The sequence below is a fragment of the Ambystoma mexicanum genome, chromosome 3p, assembly GCF_040938575.1.
Source record: "Ambystoma mexicanum isolate Mex_15411 chromosome 3p, UKY_AmexF1_1, whole genome shotgun sequence".
Taxonomy (NCBI): domain Eukaryota; kingdom Metazoa; phylum Chordata; class Amphibia; order Caudata; family Ambystomatidae; genus Ambystoma; species Ambystoma mexicanum.
In genome coordinates, this window is record NC_090925.1 from 682,700,990 (window position 1) to 682,725,328 (window position 24,339).

Consider the following 24,339-nt stretch of genomic DNA (forward strand, 5'->3'; position numbering starts at 1 on the left):
GAGAAAAGAAGCGTTGGAGAATCGGAAGATGACATGATCCTGGATGCAAGGGCTCCCCAAAAGAAGTTAAAACTTGGCGGGGCTGCCAGCCAAACAAGTCAACTAAAGGGTCACTCTTTTTTTCAGCCTGAGAAGGCCCCCAGTAAGAAGGAAGACTACCAGTCTAGTTCTACAACTGGGTATTCCCAGTCCCTCCGAGCTCCAATGAGGACTTGAGTCTGTAGAGACAGACCATGATGAAAGAGGATCATCGAACTTGAAACCCATGCCAGGAGGTCGGGGTCCCACGTTCTCCGAACAAAAAGATGATCATCAAAAATGGTAGTGCCTAATCGCCGAACTCCATGCCTCAATTGTTTCAATCACCCTGTCACCTTTCTTAAAACCTTATGAAAACCTTAATGAGAACTATAAGGACCAGTCAACCTTATTGGCACTGATGCAATCAAACCTTATCTTCATAGAAACACATAGAAGCGACCCGAGAAAAGTGGTCAAAGGAAAGAGAATCCGAGGGTGTGATCTTCAAAAACACTTGGATCTAATTGAGGATGCAAGAGGACAGAAAAAGCATTCCTGGCTTGCTTCAGAGGCACTATTTATTTAATGAAGAGTCAAGACCATCACGGCTATAGAAAGGAACACACCCCAAGATCAGATTTACCAGTGACCCCACCACAACTACCCTGGCCCCGGAGGTAAGGACAGTGGACTACGAGGTCGTGTCTTGGCTAGTGACCGTGCAAAGAGAAAATCCACAAGTGCTATCATGCAGTGGAATAGGGCCACGTGGAGGACTGGAAACCACTCAAATCCAAATAGAAGCCCCATTGCCCTTAACTAACACCCAGGTAACTGGGAACTGCTAGATCGAGTGCAGGATTGCAGTTGATACCGGTATTCCATTTAAAGTGCGCCTGATTAAACAACCAAACCAACTGTTTTTGATAAGGAGTCCCACCAGGTCTTGAAACTGAAAGCAAGCGTCCCCAAATAGCACGATCCTCCCCGCAATGAGAGACAATGAAGGACTCTCCCAAAATGGGAATAAGGCCAAGACAGAGTGCGGGTGAGCGTAAATGGGAGTTTATCAATCAGAATTGGGCATGCAAAGAACTCTGCAAACTCCGAGAGCACTCTGTCTGACAATAGCAAAGACAGGCGTATATATTTACAAAAAACGTCATCAAAACCTACATACTATAGGGGGCACAAGTTCATTGGGATTGGGTGGCGACGGCTAACTATAGGTGCTGCTGCGGCGTGGTTGGTCTTGGCTGAAGGACGTCATTGGTCACCCTCGTGGGTTGGGCTGGGCCTGGCAGATCGGCTTGAGTTCATCCGGGCGGTGTTGGTGTGCCAATGCTGCCTGTGGCAGAGATGAATGCCTTTTCTGACTTACTTGCCCTCGGCCATGCACACCGCAGTCATTCAGTCATTTACAGTGTTATTCTCTTTAGTAAATCTTCCAATAGGTTATTTTTATAGGTTAATGCAACACAGGAGGAATGCACCTTGTGAGGGGTCTGGAGGTAATATATCGAGGCCTGGTTACTCGTGATCTGTTGACCGGGACCATAGGTCGAGGGGCTAAGCTTCGGGGACTGGGGCGGGTGGTACAGGTCTTTCTGTCTTGTTAGAAGTGGTTATGGATGTTTCGCTGTGTGTTGTCAAAGTGTTGGGTGTCCTGATTGCACAGGGCCATAAGTCTGAGACAGTCCGGTGGGTTGTGGGGTTTACGAGGGGGCGCTTGAGTTTAGACAAAGGTTTACTGCTGTGCTACAAGTCTTTGAAGCGGCTCCAGTCGGGTCGGGGGAGGCGTGATAACGCAGAGCGGGGCTCTGTTCTCATGTCTTGGCAGCCTTCGCAGGGAGGGAGGGGGATACATCGAGACCTTGTACGCATTCACAAAGGTATCTCCCTCGTGTGTTGCCGAATATAGGTAAAGACATCGCAAACATTTGAATACTTTCTATAATACTCATTTAAAATCACTTCAAAACATGCATTTAACCTTTGCTGGATGCGTCTCGATTATACCCAGTCCGAGCACCATATTTGTACATTATATTCTAGCAGCTACCGTGTTTTAGTTACATGCATATACATTCGCAGTAAATGGGGTAGTAGTTAGATCAGTGGAGTACATAGAAAACGACCCGCCACTGTACGTGACGGTGGTGGCACATAAGGGGCTTAGACATACACACATTATAAGTGCATTCTCGCGCATCCTTTACATGAGTTCATAGTATAGTTGCATTCGCTTTCTCGTGTATTCTAGCAGCATTAGCTTTAGTTATGGCGCAAAACCATGGGAGGTAGGCTGCCCAGTGATATACGCAACAAACAGATCCCTGGAGCGTTCCTTTATTATTAGTATCCACCTGCAAGGGTGTGAACTCGCCATTGCTTATATCATGGGAGCATGCTTTCTCATTTTAATACATTCTACAGGCGTTTGTAATATAGGAGATTTTGTGGAAGAAAGTATACTTCGCAAGAGGTCTTGACATTAATATATACATATATATAAAGACTGTCTGCCATCAGATGACCATTTTGCCGTTCTTCTCATTGCTCAGGCCTGCTGGCCGGGTCATGCTGATAGTGATAGTACACTGCGGGAGGTGAACTGTTACAATGTTAGCGTATTGCGCTAGCTCATGTCCGTCTTGTTCGTGGGAACGTGCTCGCAGCGGATCTGCCAGGGTGCTGCGGCAACAGGGATGTTCTCCAAGGGTGGGGGCCGCGCTACAGTGCGCTGAGCTCACACCATCTTTACCGGGCAAAGAATGGTTTCTGGGCCTAGCTAAATTTGTGTTGTAATCAATACATGTGGGCATTCGATACGTGTGGGCAATGTCTCCAGTGGGTGAGCCCCCCACCACCTGGGCCCGGGTGGCATGAGGGAACGCCCAATGGGCCATAGCCCTCACCTGGGGAAGAAACGCAGGCGAGAGGGGTCTCCTGGACCAGTCCTCCCCTACATTTCCCCCCTTTCGTTACTTAAGTAACAAATTCTTTAAATCCTCTATCCTCCTACATTCTGCTTCGTCCATCACCGCCTCATCCCATGCAGGAGTTCCTTTGATAGGCATCCATGCTCTGCACACCCCCCTTAAGCTCTCACCTCTCCTGGCGTATTCATCTGGAGTACACGTGAGATATATGCACCCACCATCTCCTTCCAAATCTACCCATACTTCCTCGTACCATTCTAGTATGCGGGGCTCTTTGATGGTGGTGTGCCACAGCTTATCTACAATATCCTTGTCGTGGTACATGGGCACCAGTTGGTACCTGGGTGTGTTGTCTACCCCTGTTTGTACTTGTGCTTCTTGCATCGTTTTTATTGTACCGTGTGAGTTGCCCATTGTCACCATCATCATTGCACCATTTGGTACTGCGTTAGCACAGACTCGAAGACCCACCTGGCATAGGCAGAAAATCAAAAGGAGGAACACCACAGCTGGCATCAAAAATTTCATCGTTGTTCCAAGCCATGAGGGGACCCAGGAGAAGATGTTATCATTTTTTCTCCTAGGTTGTGGACTGCTTCGATCACATGGGACAGGGAGCCGTTCTCTGCGTCTTCAGAAGGTACGAAAGTGCAGCAGGCACTTCCTATTTTTCGGCAAACACCGCCGTCCATCGCTGTCAACAGGTCCAGGACATACCTGTTTTGCATGGTCATCAGTCGCAAGGCTCTTAGTTCGACCTTTATTATGTTAAAACCTTCTTCAGTGTCGTTTGCCAGCTGAATTAATTCCCAATGGGTTATCTGGAGCCATTTTGCGTTAGCCCTTGCTTGGACACTTGAATAATCGATATTTGTCTGGGATCTGAGCCAATAGTTCTGATGATGCCTTTGATATATAGTTTGATGCTCGTCTGTTACGGGTCAGCACCTCTCCCTTGCTTCCAGAAGACAGGACATAGATTTGTGACTCTGAAGTTGGTTGGGCCACACTCTGCTGCATTCGCTCCTGTGTCCTTTGGCTCCCATCGATGTGGCTTTCTGGTATTACCATTAGAGCTGAGTGCAGTGTGGCCATTGAGCAGCTGCCACTCCACGACGGGGGGAGGTGTAGGTATGCCTGGTTGCCACATACCCAATACGTGTCCATAAGGGCCGCTGTCCCTTTTCTTAGGTCTGGGATAGTGAGGGTTTTGTTGCACTTCTTGTTCGTCCCCATGGACGTTCTCCCCTCTCCTTTGAAACATAGTTCATAGTCTATTTCATTCTGCAACTTGAAAGGCTTTTCGATGGGCGTAACCCAGGTTAGTTTTGAAATGTGTTCCTTCCATACGGGTGTGCACGTTTCTTCTAGCCATTGCAATTTCTCCGGTGCCACACCCCTCAGTGCTTCAGCTTTACACATTACTTCTTCGTTTTTCCACTTGTTATCAGAAAAAAGTGTCCCTTCGATTGCAAAAAATGGTTCTTTCAGACATACAACCCCTGATGGTTTTGGGTAGCACGTTTTCTCGTTCTGCAGCATTTGAAAAGTCACTTCATGTGCCTGGAAGGTGTTCTTAATTCTGCACAACGTGAGATGAAGGAGACATTGGGCATCTATAATCGGCAACTCTTTGGGTAACAGTACTTTGGGTGTACCTGATGCGTGAGGGATGAGGGAGCAAACATAACAGCTCTCATTTGTTGTTTGTTTAGCTGTGGCACTCATGTCTGCATACCACTTATTTGTTTGGTGGGGGGGTCGTGGGTCTTCCATCTTATCTAGACCTAGCCCATAGTACTCATCATACTTCCTCCTCCCTGCTTCCCTCTTCCGTCTATTGTTCTTATTCCTCATATACTTCCCGATTCCCTGGGCAAGGGACAAACTAGACCTCCCTTTCTCATTCCCGCCCCCCTTCACCCAGTCATCATATAATATTTCATGTGTTTCTCTCATTCTTTGATTCTCTATGGCCGTGGGGGCAGGTTGGCTGGTGGGGGTATTATACAACCAGGATATGGCAGAGGGGTTTCGGTCGTTTAAGCTGTGAGCATTGTAATTAGACATCTCAGGTGGGGACAGTGTGTTATTTTGCCTTTTACCCTTTGGCCCTCCATCTTGTGAGATGACCACAGTGGATGACGTATTATAGTAGCCCCACACAAGTTTAGTCCCGTCCCATATCAAAAAATCACCTTCCCGTGTAGTTGCATTGACACTGGCAGTTGTATTGGTCCCAGTAGTTGTGTTGCTCCCTCCCCCCTCGTTCATCTCGATAGAGATGAACGCTATGAACCAGTATGTAACCAGACCAAATAATAATGTAAAAAACAATATAATGCACGCAGATAGTCCACATTCATACGAATATATACATTTCACAGTTAACCACTCTCTAATTCTAGTAAATCTATCCGTTGCAGGCCGCCCGTTAGATGCCATGGAAGCTCCTGTTTTAAGATATAAAAGTGCATTGAGTGCATACATGTAAACATTTTGTTAGCACCATCAGTGCCAATATACATGTGACGGGGAATGGAAATGGGTGGGGAGACAGGGAGGGGTATTCACAGACAAGGGTGTATACAGTCTATAATTTGGCATTCCATTAACCACACATATATATGTATTTGTATATACACTCAACCAGGTAAAAGTTAATATCTTTATCAGTTGTGCACTTATTCAAGTTTAGCACCAGCACATACACATAAGTTCATATTCAGTCATTCTGCTCAGTCGCATTGTTTGCTGTTTTCTGTGCCTCCCCATCTACCTCCTCTTGTACGTTGCTATATGCTTTCCGTACGTCGGTCAAGTGCACCCAGTACCTCAATCCCTTAACCTTCACTGCCGTGGGCGTACAAAATATTACTTCGTATGGGCCATGGAATCGTGGTGCATTCCACCGACGTACAAAGCTTCTGACATAAATCCAGTCGCCTGGCATCAGCTGTAGCTGTTGCCCCGGCTCCGTAACAGCGCCTGTTACATTTCCCTCTTCTCTAGTGAAGGGTGGGGAGAGTTGCTTTGATATCACGCGCGCTGCCCTTGTCAATTTCTTTAAATAATCTGTGAACTCATCTCCCAATATCGCGGCGCTTCTGTGAGCGTCTGAGTGTTCGCGCAGTGGCGAGTGTGCTGTGTTCATCCGTCTCCCAGTCACGATCTCGTGCGGGGACAAATGGTGGTCTTTGCTTGGCTGATTTCGTAACTCAAATAGCGCAAGCGGTAGGCAGTAAATCCAATTCTTCTTTAATGAGAAGCATAGTTTTGATAGCCTGCCCTTCAACAGTCCGTTCATCTTTTCCACTACGCCATTACTTTGAGGATGATAAATCGAACATAATTTGTGTTTTATTCCCAATAATGTAGTGACTTCCTTAAAAAGCTCATTCACAAAATGAGTGCCGTTGTCTGAGCGAATCACGTCACAAATTCCCCAGCGTGGGAATACTTCTCTTACTAGGAACTTGGCGGCGCTCTTGGCATCCGGTCGTGCGCAAGGTCCTGCTTCCACCCACCTTGAGAATGGGCACACAACCACGATCATGTACCGTGCGCCATTACACCTTTCCCCCATGTCTGCGTAATCTATATGCAGTTCCTTGAATGGGCCAATGGGTTTAGGAATTGCTCCCCGTAGAGTGCGTAATGTCATCCCTGAATTGTATATTTGGCATGTTGTACATTCCATTGCCAATCGAGACACATGCTCCTGGAGACAGGGCACAAACCATTCTTCCTGTATTTCTGCTGCGATGTGTTTGGTGTTATGTGCAGGGAAGTGTAGCTGTTGAAATGCAATTTCTAATAGCTGTATTGGCATTACCACTTTCCCAGAGTTATTTTGCCGCCACAGCAGGTCTGTTCCTGACTTGCTGCACCCTCGCTTTGTCCACAATAGTTTTTCCTCTGCACTGGCTCCTTCCTGCAATTCTATTATTTGTGGTATGGGCATCATATTATATCCCTCTGGGGGCTCTTCGTTTGTTTTGTCCTTAAGCATGTATTCACCTGTGTCATTTTTCTGAAAATAGGAAGCCTCCTTGGCGGCAGCGTTCGCTGCCGCGTTCCCTAAAGACACAACATCTGTGTTGGATGTATGTGCTTGGCACTTTACTATTGCTACTGCTGTAGGGTTTTGCAGGGCATCAATTAATTCTTTCAACAATTCTACATGCTGTACTGGTGTTCCGTCTGCCCGCCTAAATCCCCTACGCCCCCATCTTGCCAGTCCTCCATGTACTGTCGTCATGTAAGCTGAGTCTGTGTATATCGTCACTGCACAACCCTTTGCTGCATGTAGTGCTTCTATGAGCGCAAACAGTTCTGCTGCCTGTGTGGAGTAATGTGATGGGAGACGGTATTGTACCAGTGTTTCATACTCACCGTCTTCTAACCTCACCACTGCCATGCCAACGTGTTTTTCTCCCGTGTCCACGTCAATTGATGCGGACCCATCCACAAAGTACACTTCCCCCTCGCTTAGAGCGTTCTCACACACCACTGTCTCCTCCCCTCTTTCTCCTGTGTAGGTTGCGCAATCGTGGTTCTGCATGTCTTCGAGCGTGCACGCTTCTGTAATGAATGTGGCGGGGTTCACTGTCTTGCATCTCACTATATGGATGTTGGCACTGGACAGTACAATCTCGTAGGCGGTCTCCCGCTGTGTGGTCAGTGTGCTTTTTGATCTCTCGAGTATTGCAAATAATGAATGTTCCACAAACAATGTTACCGGGCAACCCATTACTATGGTGGCACTTTTCTCAATCGCGAACGCGGCTGCAGCGAGTGATTGCTCGCACGCGAAATGGCCCTGCATCACGGCATCTAAAGTGCCACTATAGTAAGCCAGTGGCTTGTGTCCTAAGGACGTTTTTTGTGTCAGAACTGCTGTCATCAGTGTTTCTTTGCAGTGTGAGAATAGGTAAAACTTGCGTCCATAATCAGGGTTTGCGAGTACTGGGGCGCTTGAAATCAAATCTTTTAATGTCTGGAAAGAGGAACCCATCTCTTCCGTCCATTCCATCTTCTTGTTCTCCTGTTGGGCCACCTTTTAATGCTTGTAATAGGGGCCTGGTGTATGCCGCATAATCTAATATCCATGCTCGGCAGTAATTGCACATTCCCAAAAATTTCTGCATGTCTTTTACTGTTGTGGGTTCTCTTACTGATCTTATGGCTTCTACCCTGTCTGGTATTATTCTTTTCCCATCTCTTGAAATCACCTGTCCTAGGTACAGGACCTCTGTCAGACAGTATTGTAGCTTTCCCTTGTCCACTTTGTACCCCTTGTTGGCCAGCAAAGTCAGTAATGTTATGGAATCTGTTCTGCATGTCTCTTCGTTTCGTGCGCAGACTAGTAAATCGTCTACGTACTGAATAATGGTGCTCTCAACTGATAGGTTTCCTAGGTCTTCATGTAATACGCGGTTGAAGATGCTTGGGCTCTCGCAGTACCCTTGTGGTAATCTGCAATGTTCATATCTTTTACCCCCCAGTGTGAAGGCAGTAAGGTATCTACTCTCTTCAGCTAGGGGTATAGAGAAAAATGCGTTTTTCAAATCCACTACTGTGAAATGTGATGCCTCTTTCGGGATGCTGCATAGTATTGATGCGGGGTTCGGGACTAGGGGGAACTCCTTCTGAATTACATCATTGAGGGGGCGTAAGTCCTGTATCATCCTCCAAGACCCCCCTTTTGCTTTTTTGATTGGATAAATACAAGTGTTACATGGGGAGTTTGAAGGCACTATTATCCCTTGTGCTAGTAGGGCATTTATTGTCTCTTTTATCCCTTCTTCAGCTTCACGAGACAGAGGATACTGTTTAACTCGTGGTAAAATTGCTCCTTGCTTTAGCTTTATTACCACAGGCTGTACTCCATTCAACAGTCCCACATCATGGGGGCCTGTTGTCCATAAATTGTTTGGTACGAGCCTCATGTCATCATCAAAAAAGGACGGTGGTGCTCCTACCACTGTCATCAATTGGACGGGGGTCTCCCTTGCATGTATTAAAATGTCACAGGGCATCGCTATTTCCATTACTATCTCACCATCCCCTTCCGTGTCTGAAAAGAGATCCTCATCTGTTACCTCTCGCAGGGCGATGTTGGCGTTTGTGCACAGCACTGTGCGCCACTCACACCCTTCCTCATCCACTCCAATCACAGCGATTCTCTTGGCTGACACTTGCACAGCGTGCAAGTCTACCGATACCACTAATCCTGGTGCTGTGTTGGGACATACTATGGGGCGGAAGAGGAACTCCGCCGGAATCCTCCAGTCCATGCTTCTTAGCTCGGGAATTATGAGGGCCATAGTCTTCAGCCCTTTGATGAACATTTCCTCATTTTGTGGCAGCCCTCGTATTTCTTGCGTGGTTGTGTAGGCTTGCACTACCAACATCGCACGCAAGGGGCATATCCCGGGTGTGGAACACACTATCCCTCTCTCGGTAAATGATATGGTCATGTTGAGTTTACTCAGGAGATCCCTCCCTTGCAAGTTAATTGGGGAATGTTCGTAATACAATAAGGGTGCCTTCACAGTCTTACCCCCCACTGTTACATCCAAAGCTTCTGTGTAAGGAACTTCAACTACAGCCCCAGAGAACCCCTGCGTCTCTAACTTCCTGTTAGATAACGGGAATCGGCCTTCTCTGATACATGATTTCTCCGCTCCCGAATCAACCATGAATATAAACTGCTTGTCTCCTATCTGCGCCCCTACCAATGGTTCCTCTGCTGCATTGTAGGTGGTGGATAGAACTGGACACGCAAGTGTTCTCTGTGGGCTGTCCTATGCGGGGTATCTCGTCGCCCCTCCCGCACTAAAGACATTCCCTGAAACTACCGACATGCCGCTGTAAGGTGCTGGCGCGGGGGCCCCGTTTGCTGTTGTCGCGAAAGGGTTACCTGGTGTGTATTGCATACTGTCATTGTTTTGGGGGTGGTTCTGTGTCCTATACTGGTGTCCCTGTTGCTGGCCCGTGGTACCCTGGCCGGGGTTTCTTAGTTGCTGCTGTCCCATTGGGAGACCATATGGGCTTCTCGGGTGTGGATGACCATAATTCTCCTCCTCTTGGAACCCATTGTTTTGTCTACTTCTGCACTCCCTGGAGTAATGTCCCCAACGTCCACAGTTCCAGCAACTCCCCTGGGGGCCCCTGGGACCCTGCCATCCATTTCCTCCCATTCCCCCATACCCCTGTCCGCCTCCTCTCCGGCCCCTGTACCCACCTCGTCCCCCTCGAGGGGTCCACTCTTGCCACTGCGGACTTCCACCTTGCTCGTGCTCAGTCCACTGCCGCTGTGCTGTTCCTGCCCAATTAGTCACCACCCTTCCTTGGAGTGCTATCAGCCCCTCCTCCTCCTCATCATCTCCCTCTCTACTGTGTGGGAGCGCGGCTACTGCTGCTGCAACCTTCACTAACTTTGACTGTACTAACTTCGCCTCGTCTGCCAATCTTTTCTGCGCCACCTCCTTCTCCCTCTCCTTGATTCGTTTACAATGGTGTACTATTATACTCTGAATTCTGGCCATCCCTTTGCTTCAATACCTGCTATCTTGTCAAGCGCCTTCTGCACTTCCTTTGGGAGCCCTCTCTTTATAATAAAATAAAACAAAGATGTCGATTGATACCAGGGCGTGCCCGTTTCTGCTCTCCACATCTCTTGGACCCGAAAAATGTAATCCATAGCCTCCTCCCCGTCATTCATTGTACACTGCATCACTGACTGCAAGTCCGGTGTGTCTGGGAATGTTTCGCGTAAGGCATCCCACACCCTGGCACGCACTGTGTTAAAGGATGCCCCATCATGGCGGTCACAGTCTAACGTTACTCCCGGGAAACCGGCCTTAACCCATACCCTTTCAGCCTGATCGCCCACTGCTGATACGAGTAGACTTTTTACATCTCCTATGGCTAGGGGTACCCCGGCAGTATGTTTCTCAAAGGCATATATCCACTTACTTGCCCCCCCTGACAACGGGGGCAATAGCTTTAATAAATTGGCTTTATCCATCTGCGCCCATGGGATATAGTTAGGCCTCCCTCCTTCCCTGTGTATCAACGGGAGCTGTAGCCTTCCCTTTGTCGTGCCGTCTGGACCCGTTTTGGCTGCTGATGTTCCCAGTGATGCCATTTTTCCCACTCTGTTCCTTAGTCGCCCCGTCCACTCATCATCCAGGGTTCTCAGTGAACACGTACCTTCCTCTCCTTCGCTTCCCCCTCCCATCGCCATACTTAACCTGTCGCTTTCTTCTACTTCATCCCTTATATCACACAGCAATTCCTCTCTAATTCCCCCAAGCCTTTCTTCGCTTACAACATCTCCCTCCCTGGGCCCTACTTCTATTATTCGAGTTGGTTCTTCCTCAATTCTGAACAGAATCTCGCCCTTTTTCCACCCCTCTTCGGGCTTTCTATTTTCACCTGGCGCTCCGGACATACGCCCTGATCTAGTTCCATCTAGTGCTGTTCGGTCGCATATGTCTTTTATCCTCGAGAGCTCATTCTTTGCTATCGTCAGTCTTGATTCTAAATCATCTGTGAGTTTCTCTATATCTACCCTTTGTGCGCCTGCTTGGGCTCGCTCCCTCGTGCTTTCATATGGCGGAGGTGCCGTGGGGCGGTGGGGTGTATCATCTTTAGGGGGAGGTATGTAAGTGGGGTCACTGTACCCCTCTGCGGGCACAGGCTTCTTTATTATCGGGTACAAACTTATTACCTCTACTGGTAGCGTTACACTTGAGCATTCTTTGACATCTCTTTGTATTAGTAATGGATTGTCTGTGGTGGACGGGAGATCAGCATTTAGTGCTGGTGTCTTAGGCGGTGGTATCTCTTCAAATAACCTCCAGAGATCCAATATTTCCCTCCTATTTTGCAGCTGCTTTCCTTTGTATTTTAGAAAAATGCATGTGGCCACCGTATCCAGGACACTTTTCAAACGACCCTCCCTCGGGCCAAATCTGAGGTAACCCCTCCCCCTTTAGCTCGGTCACCCATTGGTCGTGATATTTTTTAATCCGCTCCACGTATCCCGGGAGATTCTTACAAATATGTGATAAGGGTGTTTCAGCCCCCATCTCTGTGCCCTCCTAATGCTGGTGTGTCTCAGTGTGTTTGCAACTACAATGTAAATGTAGTATCAATATTATCCTTTAAATTTTACTTCACACTCGATGTTGGGTCCCTTTTGGGTTCTTCCCCTCCCTGACTGCACAATACAAAAATGGCCGTACACAATGTCTATTCTGTTCTCTTTGAGGGGCACATACAAGAGCAACCCATCCTTTATTGTGACAATGTCAACCTGGAAATCAAAAAGGTACTCACTCACTTCACTATAAAAAATTTTATCCGACCACACTTATCATAACCATTTAACTATTATGCATTTATGACCGCTCACACATTCACAACATCAAAATCTCTTCTATCACATACGAGGTGCACACACCTCTTGGCACCATTCAAGCTGCCCTCCCTTTCCTCCCTAGCCGGCTGTCCCTGTTCGTCTTATTTAAATATCTAGATGCGTATATATATATGTTGATATTAACCTGTTTTTCCCCCTTCTAATAGGACTCTTTTTCTCTTACTGTCTCCCTAAGTTTGTGCTAATCACAGTTCTTTATTCTCCCCCCCCCCTACCCTTAAGAAAGGAAAAAAGTAATAGCGGTCACTTATGTACTCTGTGTCCCCTTTTGCTGAACACTTTTATTTTATACTCCACTTCTTCATATATTCCCAGTACTAGTCAAGATAGCACTATGCGGCGCCGCCTTCCACCCCCTTTCGGAGCTAGGTTCCCGTCACTTTTATCTCTTATTCACCTCTTAATCCTAATGGCCATATGCAAAGAAAAAAGCAAGGAAAATTTAAGATGATCCTTAGTAGATCTGCGTACCCCCCTCTTCGTTTCCTGTCCTACACTTCACTCCCCGCTCCCTTTAATATCGCTCGTACTCAGTACTCACGTGCCCGTCTTGAACCGATAGTCTCCGAAACTGGGTCCGTCCAGGCAGTGTCGCCGTCAGCTCAACAGTCAGCCCCGGCTCCGGCGAGCGGTACTCAAAGGGGATTTTTCAACCGGGATCCCGTACCCCCTCTCTATTGAGTGCGCACTTCTTAGTGTACCGGTCGCCGTTGGCGGGCAGCCTCCCGGAGCCGGCTCACCGTGCGTATCCCTTTTCGACCAGAGATTCTCGTGCCAAAAAGGAGACGGTTATAAGGAGTTGGGAAGAAATAAAAATCACGCTATTGGGGGCACCACTGAAAGCAAGCGTCCCCAAATAGCACGATCCTCCCCGCAATGAGAGACAATGAAGGACTCTCCCAAAATGGGAATAAGGCCAAGACAGAGTGCGGGTGAGCGTAAATGGGAGTTTATCAATCAGAATTGGGCATGCAAAGAACTCTGCAAACTCCGAGAGCACTCTGTCTGACAATAGCAAAGACAGGCGTATATATTTACAAAAAACGTCATCAAAACCTACATACTATAGGGGGCACAAGTTCATTGGGATTGGGTGGCGACGGCTAACTATAGGTGCTGCTGCGGCGTGGTTGGTCTTGGCTGAAGGACGTCATTGGTCACCCTCGTGGGTTGGGCTGGGCCTGGCAGGTCGGCTTGAGTTCATCCGGGCGGTGTTGGTGTGCCAATGCTGCCTGTGGCAGAGATGAATGCCTTTTCTGACTTACTTGCCCTCGGCCATGCACACCGCAGTCATTCAGTCATTTACAGTGTTATTCTCTTTAGTAAATCTTCCAATAGGTTATTTTTATAGGTTAATGCAACACAGGAGGAATGCACCTTGTGAGGGGTCTGGAGGTAATATATCGAGGCCTGGTTACTCGTGATCTGTTGACCGGGACCATAGGTCGAGGGGCTAAGCTTCGGGGACTGGGGCGGGTGGTACAGGTCTTTCTGTCTTGTTAGAAGTGGTTATGGATGTTTCGCTGTGTGTTGTCAAAGTGTTGGGTGTCCTGATTGCACAGGGCCATAAGTCTGAGACAGTCCGGTGGGTTGTGGGGTTTACGAGGGGGCGCTTGAGTTTAGACAAAGGTTTACTGCTGTGCTACAAGTCTTTGAAGCGGCTCCAGTCGGGTCGGGGGAGGCGTGATAACGCAGAGCGGGGCTCTGTTCTCATGTCTTGGCAGCCTTCGCAGGGAGGGAGGGGGATACATCGAGACCTTGTACGCATTCACAAAGGTATCTCCCTCGTGTGTTGCCGAATATAGGTAAAGACATCGCAAACATTTGAATACTTTCTATAATACTCATTTAAAATCACTTCAAAACATGCATTTAACCTTTGCTGGATGCGTCTCGATTATACCCAGTCCGAGCACCATATTTGTACATTATATTCTAGCAGCTACCGTGTTTTAGTTACATGCATATACATTCGCAGTAAATGGGGTAGTAGTTAGATCAGTGGAGTACATAGAAAACGACCCGCCACTGTACGTGACGGTGGTGGCACATAAGGGGCTTAGACATACACACATTATAAGTGCATTCTCGCGCATCCTTTACATGAGTTCATAGTATAGTTGCATTCGCTTTCTCGTGTATTCTAGCAGCATTAGCTTTAGTTATGGCGCAAAACCATGGGAGGTAGGCTGCCCAGTGATATACGCAACAAACAGATCCCTGGAGCGTTCCTTTATTATTAGTATCCAGCTGCAAGGGTGTGAACTCGCCATTGCTTATATCATGGGAGCATGCTTTCTCATTTTAATACATTCTACAGGCGTTTGTAATATAGGAGATGTTGTGGAAGAAAGCATACTTCGCAAGAGGTCTTGACATTAATATATACATATATATAAAGACTGTCTGCCATCAGATGACCATTTTGCCGTTCTTCTCATTGCTCAGGCCTGCTGGCCGGGTCATGCTGATAGTGATAGTACACTGCGGGAGGTGAACTGTTACAATGTTAGCGTATTGCGCTAGCTCATGTCCGTCTTGTTCGTGGGAACGTGCTCGCAGCGGATCTGCCAGGGTGCTGCGGCAACAGGGATGTTCTCCAAGGGTGGGGGCCGCGCTACAGTGCGCTGAGCTCACACCATCTTTACCGGGCAAAGAATGGTTTCTGGGCCTAGCTAAATTTGTGTTGTAATCAATACATGTGGGCATTCGATACGTGTGGGCAATGTCTCCAGTGGGTGAGCCCCCCACCACCTGGGCCCGGGTGGCATGAGGGAACGCCCAATGGGCCATAGCCCTCACCTGGGGAAGAAACGCAGGCGAGAGGGGTCTCCTGGACCAGTCCTCCCCTACAAAACCTTCATTGAAAACTGAAGAAAAAAAGGCGTGGGTTGAATAAGGAAACCAAAAACATCACAATATCAAGAGCCAGTAGTGGAGGTGGTGCAAGAAACTTTATTTGAAACCTCCAAACCATTGCATCATTCCCTCTAGTGCTACATCAATAGCTGAACACCATGATGACTCAAATAAGCGGTCTAAGGTAAAGGACCACCTGCGTGAACATCCAAATTCTGACAGACCATCGGAGGTGGAAACCCTGGACTCGGAAGATGAGTAAGATCTACTGCTGCAGTGATCTACTTTATGAAGATTATGAATTGGAAGATCAGGAGCTGGATTGCTGCTCAGATATGACAAGGAGAGGAGACTCTAGATGCCCCACCTGCTGTCCCTCAACTAACAAGCCAACCATTTCAGACTCTGAAGTGAAGATGGGGGGGAAAAACGGCCTTGAAGAAGGTCTCAGTAGAAAGACATTCAGAGATACTAAAGAAAATGCACACTCAAGAAGGGATTGTTCACTGCAAAAGTGGGAGAAGAGATATTTTGTTCAGAATGGGTGGCCAGTGTCCCAGCAACTTGGAGAGGAATTAATACCAGAACCCCTGAGAAGGCCATAAGGCCTCACATAAGATCTTCCTAGAAAGAGTTCTTAAGGTGATGATGGTCTCATATTAAAGCGATCCAACATTATGAACCTCCTACATAATGTGCCCCAATTTAGGTCTATTGAATCAAGACATAAAAATGTTGGATTTTCCAAGTGAAAAAGAGAACAACGGGGTGCTTTTGCACATTGTTTCATCTGCTTGGACTGTTCGTATGCTGAATGTGAACAATGATTTGAGGGCCTTTGACTTAAACACGATTCTCCGAACACCCTAGTTCCTGATTCGGGCCCAATGGACGTTAAAGAAATACATGGAGATTGGAGAAGAAAAAAAACACCTGAGTGAAGATGATGAAACGTCCAAACCTAACGGAGACGTTCTTTCTGTTCTTCTTGGCCCAAAGGCCTTGAGGATCACTATAAAAGGAAAACCCAACACGAGATCCCAAGAAAGCCCCATCGGGAGAGGACCTGATCACAAGGATGCCCAAAGGAGATTCTTGGGGATGGCTATTGAGAGCTCTAGCTATACCTGCAAACAACTAAACCAAAATTCTTTTCAGATCGGATCCCGGGACTCCAGAGTGTGCATTCACTTGTTTAGAACACTGGACCTCAGATTGACCAAATTTGATTTTCTATGCTTTCAGGAGTCTTGGTTAAGAGAAACTCCGGTGATGGATGGTTTCACGGGATTCCTGAATCAAGCAACCACGGGCATGGAAGGGTGACCCAGCTCAGGGCTACTAACGCTGATGAATAACGTCATGAGAAAGGTTGTGAGAATTACACCCTAATCCGCTGATCCAAATTGTAATCATAAAGCTAATGGAAAACCCAACCTTACAGAAAGTTCCTTGATCTTGTTAAACCTGTACTGGAACGCTAAAAAAGGTCTGAATACCCTTGCATCAAAAGTAATGAAATGGATTGATGATCTAAGATCCCTATTAATAGATCTGTGGTTAGTCCTCTGTGAGAACTTTAATATCGACTGCCTCTCAACATCCCTGGGGAAAAAACAGGAGAAATGGGGAAAACTGCTCAAACGAGAAAAGCATCACGATGCCAGCAATGGCTAGATGAATGTCAAATTAGGGACTTGCACATGGTAAACGGCCAAGTGAAGGGAGACCTAGAGGGCTGTAAAACGTGGTGCTTAGCTGTTTCCAGTGCGACTCTTGGTTATTTCTTTGACTGGCAGTATTTTCCCAAGGGTGAAGTCTATGAAGATGCTTCAAATCAAAGTGATCATAATGTATCTCGGGAGGATAGCTCAGCAGCAACGTGCTCGCCTTGGAAGCAAGGTGACACGGAGCAACACCGGTTCGATCCCCGGGTCCACGCTTAGAAACCTCTGGTTATTAAGCGTGTTATAAATAACCTATCATTTCATAATCCGATGTTCCTAATGTGCTTAAGACCATGTAAGAGACAGGAAAACAGTACAGTTGGAACTGCTGGAAACATAGTTTCTTTGGAACCTGGCAGAAATGCTTCGAATCGACTCCAACTCTATCAAAGTCTTTGAAAACCTGGAAAGAGAACCCGGATGGGGGAATCGAATACAAGCCCTGCCTGTCAGTCCTTTAGAGACGTTTCCACCCAAGGAGGTAAAGCAATTTTTAAGTAAAAACGCATCTTTAACGAGAAGCGCCAGTTGCAGCTGTATCTTGGGTTTGGAAAAACCCTTCCAGCACTAGTAAGACATTGGTAATTGAAGATCAAACGATGATACCAAAATTGGGTCACTTCCCACAAATCCATACTTTACCAGAATGCATGCTGTATGCTTTAACAACTAAGCATGGTACCCTACAACTAAATCCAATGCATCAATCCGGATGGGTTTACCATTTTGAAAACCAATTTTTTTAAACTGAGGGTCTGAGTGGACACCATGAGCTGTGGAATCTTAACTTCGATAGAGACAATCGGTAGCATCATCGCCAAAGCAAGCTCTTCTCAAGCACCCAGTCCAGATGGCACGACTAATGTCATGCTGAAAGAATCATCGGAATTATGGAACACTGTCTGTATGACTTTTTGTTCAACCGAATTTCTTAACTTGGCAAAACACCCATCCTCAAAAAAGGTGATGGTGATCCCGATCATTAAGAAAGGGGATCGACTGAGCCCCAGAACTATAGACCCATCGCCCTCAGGTGTACTGTTGAAAAGACTTAAGGAATGGATAGCCACTTCCAAAATATGACTTGAGGCAAACTGGTTTTGTTAAGGAGGTACACTGTGGCCTTAATCTATTGTTTATCTGCTTGCTGAAAACCAAGATCCTGAAGGGGAATGAGAAACTTTGTGGTTAACATGGATATGGAGGCAGCCTTCAATTCAATAGACTGAGATAGCCTTTGGTCGAAGAGGACGGCAAGAGGATGCCCTAAGAGGCAAGTAGCTGCCATTAAAGACCTTTACTCGTAATCTTTTCAGATTGGGCTGGACAGAGGGTAACTTAACAAGGGAGATCCAAACTGCCAAGGGCCTGAAGCAGGGTTCTCCCCTGGCCCCAATATTTTACAAGCTTTGCATCAACATCAACCATGTCCTGGACCCTGCCAGTTTGTGCCTGCTGAGGATCAATGGTTCCTCAGCAGGATGGCTTCTGATCCTCCTGGATAGAACTACTATTGGCCTCCAGAAAAATGTATGCATTACAGGAGAATGTGGAGTTAAACAACCAGAAAATGAATGCTGACAAAAACAAACATTTTGGTGATCCAATATCCAGGAGGTAGATCGAGAATCCTGCGCTGGAAGCTTGGAAACAACCAAATTACCCCCGCTGCATCCATCAAATACTTGGGCATTATGATCAGTGCCAACATTGGTGAGACGGCCTGGATCTCAAATCTGTTTCTGAAAACAAAGCAATTAACAGGTCAAGGCCTTGTTATTGCGAGAAAACAAGGTAAATTCTCTCTCCTACCAGTTATTAACATTTATAACCATAAGGTGGTTCCAATGTTGACGTATGCAGCAGAAGCATCTCTAGGGCTCCATTGGGAAACCTAGGAGAAATTGGAGAGCAAATTTTGGAAGCGAATCCTAAGACTCCCTAAAGCGGTCTTTGCATGTGAGAATCGTCTGGAAAACTCTAAATGTTTTTGCCAAACTGAATTGCCCTCCCCAATATAACATTATAAAAATGAAGCAAACGGACATGAATGATGAAGTGTTGAACCAATGGCGAGCTAAATGTCTTGAAATAAAGGGCCCTGTGGGCAGCTAATTGGTCAGAAACTGAAGCCAGAAGATCAGGTTCCAAGGTACATACTCTTTCAAAAAACCTTTCGATCTGTCCCAATATTACGCCGGACTATCTAAGGACATTTCCAACCGCAAAAGCTCTAGATTTTGTTCTTGAGTTTCCGTCTCAATGTTTTACATACCAGGCCAAGCTTTACCGCTATGGTGTGAGGGTCAAAGACAAAAAATGCCGACTGTGTAAACTGCAGAAGGAATCTCTACAACAGTTAGTTTCGTTTTTTCCTGAGCTGAGAAAGGAGAGAACCATGTTTTTGTACGAAAAGGTACCTGGTGAGCTTTCACATAAATACCTGGTTCGCTTTCTAGTTCAAAGACCTTTCCCTGGATTAGGCTTTACCATTAAGCCTGGCTGGTTGACAAAACTGTAAAATGACCCTCTGTGGGGGATCCTGCCCACCAAGTGGGCCAGACTGATGGAGACCAAATGAAGGGCAAGTTGTGGTTTGACGCCATAGAGCAGATTGGTTGACTGCACTGGAATCGCTCGATCAAAGGCGTTGTACAATCCCCGTCTGGGATTTTGGGCAATTGCTCCTGGTCTGCTTCACTGCCTATTCTGTTTGTCTGTTGATTATATTTCCTTGTTTGGAGTACCTTTGTGTGGTCTGCTTCCCCCTTTCTACTTTCCACTTTGTATTTTTATTCTTTTCATGTAAGCCTAATGAGTTGTTATGGAAGAGGATAGTTTGCGAAAAAGCAAAAGTTTCTTGTTAAACAATATGCTTAAATAAAAAAATATGTATTTACTAGGTATAGGTACAATATTGAAGTACACTTTGAATTTAAAGTGCATTCTGTCATGGTGATGTTGCCATGTAATAATGTGTTGATTTGCATATGCCTAATGCATGACAAAATAACACGTGCAGTTTAGTCTATGCAGAATATTAAGCATATAGTACTCGCACTCAAGGTATGGTAGGTGGTGCTTTCCCCTCTCCATTGTCTTTTCTTCTTTGTTGTATTTAATTATTTAACATTGTTGTGATTACTTTGTCTATCATCCCATGTCTCCTCCCTGTTGGCCTGTGGGTGCTTTGAAAACAGTATTTGCTTCCTGTATAAGCGCCTAACAAGTGAGACAATAAATAGTATTTATAAATAAATTATTAAATAGTAAATACTTTTGTGCATCCACGGGTGAGTGAAATCTTTTTACTATTTTTTTTTTTCATCTAATACTATGCAGTGTCTAGCTTGCACATTAGCGCTTTGGAACATATTAAGCTGCTATTTACATGTTTACTTTGTGCAGCATGTTCTGAGATGGTGGTCTCACCATCTCCGAGCATGTTGTAAATTTAAAAAGGTGTACTTAAGTAACATGCATATACCTAGTACAAGACTTAAAAGTGTGCATGTTAGTCTAACCATTAGGCATTGATTTTGTAAAAATACTTGGCGAAGTCTTTTTATTCTGTCTATTTCCCCATCTAATAGTGTGGATAGACTAATTTTCACACTTTGAAAAATGCTTTGTAATGTCTTTAGTCGGTGTTGAGACAAAGTTATGTACTGTTTGTGAATTGATTGCGTATTCTGAGGTGATCACCATCTCCTAGCACACAGTAAATTCATGACAAATACTTAAATAAATATCAATAACGTGCACTTCCTAGGGATGTCGGTTTTATTATGTGAAAGCTAGGTGTGCGCACAAAATTACCTTGCAAGTAGACCAAGGAAAGGTGTGTGTGTATTTGTAATATGATTATGTGCAAACGCTCTAATGCATGTGCTTTTAAAAGGACTTATTGGGGGAGTACCGGATGCTTAAGGCTACACATTCAGGGATCTGTCCTGGGAATCGGAGGGCATGCACATGATTTTCTCAGCTTGCCTTATTGGCAATATACCATGGGTTCTGGAATTGGAGAACTGTTTCTTTTTTTTTTTTCTGACATGGTCGATGTAGAATTTTGTAAAGATGTTCTGAGGAGGTAGTTAAACTAGGCATATACTGGTGTGTTGAAAATGAGTTTTCTGGAAGTTAGCAGAAAGGAGTAGTACACGGATTGTACAGCTAGGAGTATACACGCATTAGAATGGGCACATTTCCAAAATACTCCTTGTTTGAATAAATATTTCTAGGTTTACACCAGTAGAATTCCAGTTTGAAAACTTAATATATTGGCAATTGCCATAATGGAGGCATGCAGATTGTTTCAAATTGGGAATATACTGGTATGGTCAAACTGGCAATGAAACTGCATATATATTGGGATTGTACAAATTGGGAAATCAATGGGAATTATGTTCCAGTAAAATGGTACTGTGCAGTAGCAGCAGGGCACAAGTTGAGGGTACACACGGGGGGGGGGGCGGAGTTCCCCCACTTTATTCAGAGGGTGGACTCAGTCCCCCCCCAACTAAAATGAGAAACCTTGAATGTCCTCTTTGAATTAAAGCCGACCTCTGGGATCAAACCACGTCATCGGGCTTCTTCACCACTGCACTATGTAACTGGATGAAGAATAACAAACTACTAAAGGTGAAATGTCCCATTTCGGTACTGCAAGTCCCAAGGAAAACATTTCTATTGGTTCTTGGAGTTTAGAACATGCACACATTTTTAACGTTTTCAAAAACACTATTGGAAGAAAATATCCTCTTGGTTTTGTGAGTGTTGATTTTATGAAAGGCAAATGCCATTCGTCCTGTGCAATGTGGGTGGTTGTGATTGCAAAGCCAATTTAATGAAATGTGCTTATTTCATCTTGATTTGATCATTTCTGGTGGCGTCACATCGCATTCATTTGTTGAGTCCCCCCACTTTTATTTTTAGGACTTGACTCCTGTGTACCAGAATGGAGAGCAAGAGCGCATTATGCTGGAATTGTACTCTGTGGTGCTCTACAATATACTGGTGGTGTATATACTTGAACACCGCTGGAACTGTGTGTAGTGATTCGTAAAATGGGAAATCTACCAGATTTGAAACATTGGCCATACTACTGTAGTGCAAACAGGGCAGATTGTCAGACTAGGAATAGAAGAGGGTTGTAAAAGCTGCCATTATACTGGGATTGACAAACAGTGGAATGTGACTGACGGTGCAAATAGTCAGTAAACTTTGGGAATGTATGGGTGACTCAACTCAAAATATACACAAGTGGTTGAGGTTTGACTAACTAGGAGATTACATGGGTTAATGAAACTGGAAATACCCTGTGGTGGGTGTACGGCAGATTCCATGCTCCCAGTCCTGGACTATGCCCTGCATGTTTCTCTAGGTCCTTTTTTTTTAGTTTGGGCAACACCAAGAGTACAGATGGGGATAAATGGCTTTGAGGAGGGACACGCAGCTTATTTACTGGACATTTGCATGGCGCCTGTAAACAAGTGTTTCCAGGTGCCACAAGACCAATTGGGGGAGGGGTACATAGGAAGAACTACAACAGTTATATTGGCCTTGTGGTAATCCTACTGTGCAAGGTAGTAAGTGCAGAGGGGAGGGGGTAGAGGGAGAAATGCAGGAGTGAAGTGCCCAAGGGGAGGGCAAGTGCTGGGGGAGTGGGGAAGGAGGGTAAGTGGACGATAGGGTGGACTCTACTTTAGGGGCTCGGGGCTAGTCTGGGGAGGAGAGCTCGAGGGCAGTGCTGGCGAGGGATGCTGAGGGGACTGGTGGGGGTGTGGTCTGGCCACTATGCAACTGTGAAGAGGCCAGGCCCCAGTCACAGAGGGAGGGAATGTTGGCACTGGAGGGGGGGAGGGTGAAGGAAAAGGAAACTCTAAGGTTCTGGAATTTAAGGAGATCTGGTTCAAGTTTGAGGGGGGCAGGGAGGATGTTCCAGAGGGTGGAACCAGCTGAGGAAAGTGATCTACTACCTGCTCTTTTTAGAAAACATTTGGCTCAGAGCTGGAGCCAGAGGACCGAGGACTCTGGCACTGAGTATTTAGGGAGGGAAAGCTGGATGTAGGGGTCCCAGGCCCCAGACAGTGGATGATGCAAAGGGGTCTTGAATTTGATCCTTGCAGTCACTGGGAGCCAGTGGAGAGGTTTTAGGCAAGGATGGGTCTTGCAGTCCTATTCTGGATTAGTTGAAGGGGCCAAAGGGAAGAAAGAGGCAGATTGAAGAAGAGGCTGTTGCAGTAGTCCAGCCTGGAGAGAACCAGGGCTCTGGAGACATTCAGCTTCTGGGGCAGGTGAGGAAAGGAAGATTGTCCCTGAGTGCTTAAAGGAGCTGTTTGGTTATTTGCCCAACCCCTCTGACCCATTGACTGCCTGTGGCTATTGTACTATAAATGGCCATGCCTACACCTCCTGCCTAAAACACCTCCTTGTGGGAACTCTTTAACCTAGATTTAATCAAGCTGTTCAATCAAACCTTGCACATCGAAATGCCTTCCAGTATTTTTCCAAAGCAGTCTTTTGATTGTTTGACTTAACTGGAGTTGTTAACTCATTACTAGTGTAATAAAAATGTGTTAACCATGTCTGGCTTCAGCCATCCGATTTAAAAGCACTATGCATTTCTTTAGTAAACAAAATCAAGCATTGGCAAAGCCAACAGTTTGGGCTTGTGTATACGTTTTGGGCATTTGCCAGGCACTGCTATATGCTCAGGTACTCTGCTACCTTCAATAGCCAGTTAATAGGACATTTTTGAGACAGTCGAGCCCTTGAACCGTGACCAGCTGCTCCACTGACTTGTCACGCTGCAGTCACTACAGCCGTCCAAGATGCCTCGTCCATCGTTCCAGCACAGACCACGATTCTTGACCCTGAGCCACTGTGTAGACCAGCCTGCAGCCATTCGTCCAGCCTTGCTTTCTGAACTGCCTGCCGCCTTATACCCATGGCTGTCTTCTGTCTTGAACAGGAGCTGCAAAGCATCCTGGAATTTACTTGATGCTGTCGCATCAAGATCATCTCAAGCACCAGGTACATTGTGGTTCTCTCGCCAGGTACCTCTCCGAAGGCACCTAGTGATATTTACGACCCCTTGCTCGCTTGGTGCTGAAACCAAATAGTCTTGATCAGTTAAGACTGATTGCTTTACCGACTACCCTCCTATTAGTATCCAGAGTGCATCTGGTTCCTAACTGTTCTGTGTTTCTTTACAGGGTGGGTATTATTGTGTAGTGTGCTAGAACTGACTATTGTAATAATAAAGTACATATTTGTATACAACCTTGAATGTACAGTCCCTTTTTTTTAATTGGGTAATTGTATTTTTGCT